This window comes from Nothobranchius furzeri, chromosome 2, assembly GCF_043380555.1.
Source record: "Nothobranchius furzeri strain GRZ-AD chromosome 2, NfurGRZ-RIMD1, whole genome shotgun sequence".
Lineage (NCBI taxonomy): Eukaryota > Metazoa > Chordata > Actinopteri > Cyprinodontiformes > Nothobranchiidae > Nothobranchius > Nothobranchius furzeri.
Genome location: NC_091742.1, coordinates 91820258 through 91826257, shown reverse-complemented (window position 1 = coordinate 91826257; position 6000 = coordinate 91820258).

Sequence of the window (6000 nt, the reverse complement as noted above, 5' to 3'; positions counted from 1 at the left end):
CCAGCCCCTAGTGGATGAGGGTGGAACTGCATTTTTGGTACTTCCGGGTTGGGCCCAATTTTAGAGCCGCATTGTGGGGGCTTGTTCTGAACAATCAAAGCTGACAGATTTTTAAACACCAAAGAGACTGCCATGCTTCAGACTAGGAAGGTTCTGATTGGATCAGCAACAGCATTGTGTCATGTGATTATTTACCTTAGTGCATCAGCGTGTCTAGTGACTAGAATAAGTCATTTACTTGTTAAAAACATATCAATCATAATATTGTGATTTCACAGATCGGTCACATTGTATTATTGACTAACAGTTGTTTTGATTAGCTTTATTGAAAATAGAGTTCTTTGATTTTAGTAAAAGAAAAGAAAAGAGTCTTCATCTTCTGTCTTCATTGCTGGAACGTAAACAGTTTAGAAGCGAATGCATGACCTTGAGGCTGTTTCATGCACTCTGGCGCTGTGTCAAAAGGAACTGTGGAAAAAGTCAAATACCTTTGGAGGAATAGCTCCTTCATCACGTTACACATGCTTGTGATGTTTTATATCTAAATGTCTTAAAAACAATAAAAAAAGAAAAAAGTATTGTAAAAACATTCCTGTTCGCTCTTTACAAGCTTATTTATCGTTTTTGAAAGTTATGTAAAAGGATGTAATATCACTCAGTTTAACCATTTTTTAGGTTGTTTAGTCCTCATAATGGACAATAAATTCTGTGAATTTGGAAATATTTGCTCTTGATTGCCTAAGAGAAGCAGAATATTTCAGAGGAACATAATTTCCCACAACACCCGTTTCACGTGGATAAGAGCAGCTTTGTAAACAAGCTTGCTACCAGCTAATGGATCTGGAAAAAGATAGAAAACAATCTTTTATGGAGTGATCACTGGCAGCGCCATGGCTGGCAAAGGAGGGCTAGCGAGCCGTGAACACGCCGTGGAGATCTAATAAACATTGCTGACCACCAGCTAATCGTGAGCCATGGCTGGCGAGCCGGGGACACGCTGTGCGTAAACACGTGTGACAAGGTGAGCATCCTGTCACTGTACCCTGATTGATCATGCGCCCTGGCTACTTGACCACGGGGATGTCCCTTTGGCTGACTGGTTAGCACGCATGACTCTCACCCAGGAGTCTGGGGATCAAATCCCGCCTGGGCCCTCGTTTCTCCACCTTGCCACATGGATTACCAGCTGAAAGAGACCCGTGTCCACAGTTAACATTTGAGAAGAAGTCTTCAGGGAAGCACGTCCTCTCTGTAACACATGAAAAAAACATCACCGTTAGTAAAGTGTTTGTGGAGATCAAGTAAACCATGCTGATTTAGCCACTGGCTAGCGGACAAGCGCTGGAGTGCGTTGGGAGACGTGGCAGGCTGCAGGAATGAGCAAATATAACTGTTGAACCATAAGCCAGGGGTTTAATCCTGGTTCTTGTGTCTGCTACTTTGCCCACAAAGAAGTGTATAAAATCATTACGTCTAGCAACCGAAGGCTCAGAGATCCTAGTATCAAACACTGACAACACAGCGTCAAGAGTTTTGAACGCAATGCAAGTGTTCCGAGGATTAGGTGCAATGATATCGGTGAGGAAGCTAGACTCTGCTAACTTCACTCTTTCTTGGTAGTCAGACCAGCTTTGTTTCAGGGTTTCCCAAGACACCTGTAGCCTGTCCTTCCTCCATTTTCGCTCTGCCCTCCTGCACTCGCGCCTGAGAGCCCTTGTCCCAAGATTTAGCTTAGGCTCACCCCTGGGCCTTCGTGGTTTAATTGCAAGCAGGTGCAACTATGTCCGAAGAAGTCCTGAGCATGGCATCAAACTGGAAGATGAGATTGTCTGTGCTGAGAGGCACAGAGGACTGACAGCGGACACCAGCATTGAACACAGCTGAGAATTATGTTGCTGTAGATGGGTTAATACCCTGTAGCCAGATTGCAAGAGTGTATGTCTTTACAGGTGGGCACAGCGCTTCAAAATGAAATAAAACAGGCAAATGATCAGAGAAAATAGCATCCTCGATGGTTAGGTCCAAAATGAGTAAGTCAAACAACAGCACTAGGACCTAGGTGTGCCCACTTTCCTGAGTGGGCCCACCAACATGTTGGTGCAGATTAAAAGAGTCCAGTAGATGTATAAAGTCCTTAACCAGTGTTTTTTCAGGACAACAAACATGAATATTAAAATCCCCTACTAATAGAACATGATCATAGAATGGTTTAATCTCTCCCAGTAACTCAGCAAATTCATTTAAAAGTGAATGATTGTACTTAGGAGGGTGATAAAGTAATACCACCAACAACACAAAAGACTGACCAAAATCCCACATGCAGACTTCAAAACATGTGGACTGTATCCCAGGGTAGAGATGTGAGTTGCTGAGACAAGATTTAAAAATAGTCAAGAGTCCCCCACTCCTCCCGGAAGCCCTAGGGGCATAAAAAAAAAAGTTATTCGGCAGAAACTCACTAAGGTTGCTGGGATTTCCGGCTGGGACCCAGCTTTCCCTGATGCATAAAAATACCAAGTTGTTAGAAGTGTAAAATTAATTCAGAATAAAAGTTTTGTTATTGACAGATCTGGCATTCACCAGTCCAAACCTGATGGGTGTGGAGGCTACCAATCCCTCCAGGTAGCCACCTGATGAAGCCACTCCAGATGGGAGACGCAGGACCTCGCGCGCAATCAAACCCACCACATGGTCCAAACGATCTGCTGCAGTTCAAACCAAGCTTCAGAATGGAGACGAAAGGTGATTTAAGTGACTTTGAAGGTGGCATGGTTGTTGGTGCCAGATGGGCTTGTCTGAGTTTTTCAGAAACTGCTGATCCGAGGGATCTCTTCACTCAGCCTCACCTTGGGTGCCTGTGCCTTCTTCCAATTTTAAGCTGCACCTAGATACTGAGTTCTGGGGGGCGGGGGGAATTGGGGTCATGTGTAGGCCAGACGATGCCTGTGCTGCCCCCCTTCCAATCTGTAAAATGCACTCTTAACAACAGGCCTCAACACCACACTGGAGCAGGCGGAGAGAGACTCAGTCTTCTCACACTTCTGTTCTTTGTTTGCTGACCGGAACTGGAGGCTAGGAGTGGGAGCTGGCTGTCTGGTTGGGGTCTGGGGTGGTGGGTCAAAGATTTCGATTCCAGACCTATGTATTATAAGAAAGCAGTTCTGGATTACCTCTCAATCTGTGTGTTGATAAAACCAGGCTGAGAGGCCAAAGAAAGGCCTGTGTGTGATTTGACTCCTGGTCTCCTAATGTTGTAAATAATGGATGTGCTTCACTACTCTGCTGTTTTTGGTAAATATATGTTGTGGCTTTAGCCTTTTACTGACCTCTGTGGGGTTAGTCCAGGATGCAATAAAGTTTCAGGGGAGACACTGCGTCTGGGATATGTTTATGATTGGCTTAAGCAGACCCCTGGAGTGGAGAAGACAAGGAATGGGGGCACGCCTCCCCCTGTTGACTAATGACCACAAGAAAGGAATGAGGTAATGCCTGAAGAACACCAAGCAAGAGACGCTGGGAGGAGTCACAAGTGGACCGGGCAGAGTGCTTCATGAAACGGGAGTTGTCATGGAGACGAAGAGGAGACAAGAAGCAGGGGGGAGTGAAGTAATAAAAAGGGGGGGGGGGCATGAGAGTTCTGGGGTCTGGGAAAGTTCTGTACGAGTTTGGTGGAGCTCGGTGTTTTTTGTCCTACCCGCTGCGTCGGTGTGATTCTGTTTGGATTAATCTTTTTTCATCCTGTTAAATAAAAACCTTGGTTTCTTATTGTAAGAAACTAAAAAGGATTTCCGTGCCTGGGGTCTCCGTTGGTGTCGTGTAACCGAAAAGATGAGATGCTGGTTACTTGTTATCCCGCTCCAAGAGGTTTAGGCATGTCATAGATATGCCACAGATGACTAAGATGTGTTTGGGTTTGAACCGAGTCTTTCTTTGAGCTGCAAGCAGTTTGTGCTGCCAGGATCATAGTCTAGGTTATCGCTGATTGCTAATCAGCTCCTATAGCGTGCAGGCAGTTTTAAAAAGCGGCTGAATATCACGCCCACGCATAAATAGAAATACAAGTCAACCCTGAGACGTAACATCTGTTAAAGAGTGAGCTAGTTGTGGAAGACGGCTTGTAACACTGGGGTTGAGCACCCTTGGCCAGCTTTGGTTGCTGAGTACAGAGCTTGACCCTCCCTTTTTAGCCGTTTTTCATTTATAAAGCTCCGGACGTCACGTGACTCAGAGAGCAGACGCCATGTTGGCAGGCAACAATAAATACAATACACAGTTGAGGAAACGTTGGTTTAAGTACCTGATATGAAGTGGTCGCTGCATAAGTGAAAACTTTTACTCTCGGGATCCCACAGCTTCATTTTTGCCCGGTCGCTAGCGCGTTTCATTGCAATGATCCAACGTTTGCGGCGTTGCGGATCTTGGGGAATCCTGTAGAAGGCTCTTTCCTTTTGTCGTCCCCGTCTGTTCTGGCATCCTGGGGCACAACAGGAATCTACCATATTTCCCGTTTGACTGAGTTTTCTGACAGTAACAAATAGTCCAGCTGCGGGCTTCTGCCTGCCAAGATGGCGCTGTTTCGATTTGAACTGTTGCATACCGGGAGAAGTGACGTCAACTCCCGGAGCTCTATAGCTGATCGTAGCTTTGTGAGCTGCAGCTGGAGCTACTTAGATCAAAGATACATGTGATCATTCCAGTGTGAGCTGTTCTTTGGATCCACCTGGAGTTTCCAGATCCTGATGGGCGCTACATCGGGTTTTGGCATACTGGTGAGTTTCGGCCTCCCTTCAACCCATTTAGACATCCCCTGGAACTGTGGACAAAGGTCTTCTGGCACTGGAGCAGGATGAGACAGCAGATAACTGGAAACTTCTTGTGAACACGGTTATAGAATGGCTGGAATATTCTTGTGATGTTCACTACAAAACGTTTATAATCAGTAACTTAAAAGCAGTTATAACCTTCTGTAACAGATCAAGAAATGAGGTGAAACACAGAAGACAATGGGCAGAACTTTGCATTCACACATTAACATTATGACACACACACACACTTCAATGGACTGAATCGAAGACAATATTAGACAGAGGTGAAAGTTTATAAATGATTATCAGGCTGCTGTAAAATCGAATCTCCGGTCCAGTTTTTTTATTACTTCTGTCTGGATTACTGTAATTCTCTCTATGCTGGAATTAACCAAGCCTCAGTGTTTAGACTACCCCTGGTCCAAAATTCAGTGGCTAGGTAGCTGATGGGGACCAGAAGAGGGGATCATATCCCTCCCATATAGGCATCCTTGCATTGGCTGTGTCATGTTCCTGAGCTGAGGTGAGCACTCTGTCCTCACTAACCATCTCTGAGGCAATCTTCCACAGGTGAGGAGCGGAGGGAGCTGCAGGTGCGCCAAATCTCCAGTCTGGAGGTCGGGTATAAAGGGAGGATGGAGACGCCACACTACGCCGGATGATCGCACCTGTTAGGTAGCCCCAGCCTCTTGACATTGCCTTTCCGTTTCGCTTGTTTGAACTTGATATTGGATTTTTTGGCTCTGAACCTTGGACTGTATTTTCTGGATTAAGCTTTTGGATTCTCCTCTGAACCCTGTTTGTTTCTCTGTTCAGGAAACATCACTCTGCACAATTCTCTCGCCGCTCAAACCCCGGATTTCCTGAACCACGTCCCATCCTCCTCTACAACTCCTGCCTGTTCATCTCCGCTGCCTCACCCGCCTCAGTCTGCTGAAGCTCCACCAGCACTCACCTTGGCAACCCACTTTTCCCGCACATATTGGACTATTACATGGACTAAAGCCGAACGGCACATCCTCACTGGACTTTCCAGTGCGCCTTTTGTTCCTGTTTTAAAAATAAAATAACTTTTCTTTTACTCACCCATGGAAGTCGTGTTGATTCTGCATGTCTTGAATTAAACACCTCCCTCGAGTCATGACAGGCTGCCTATTCATTTTAGAATTTATTTTTAAGATTCAGATTTTTGTTT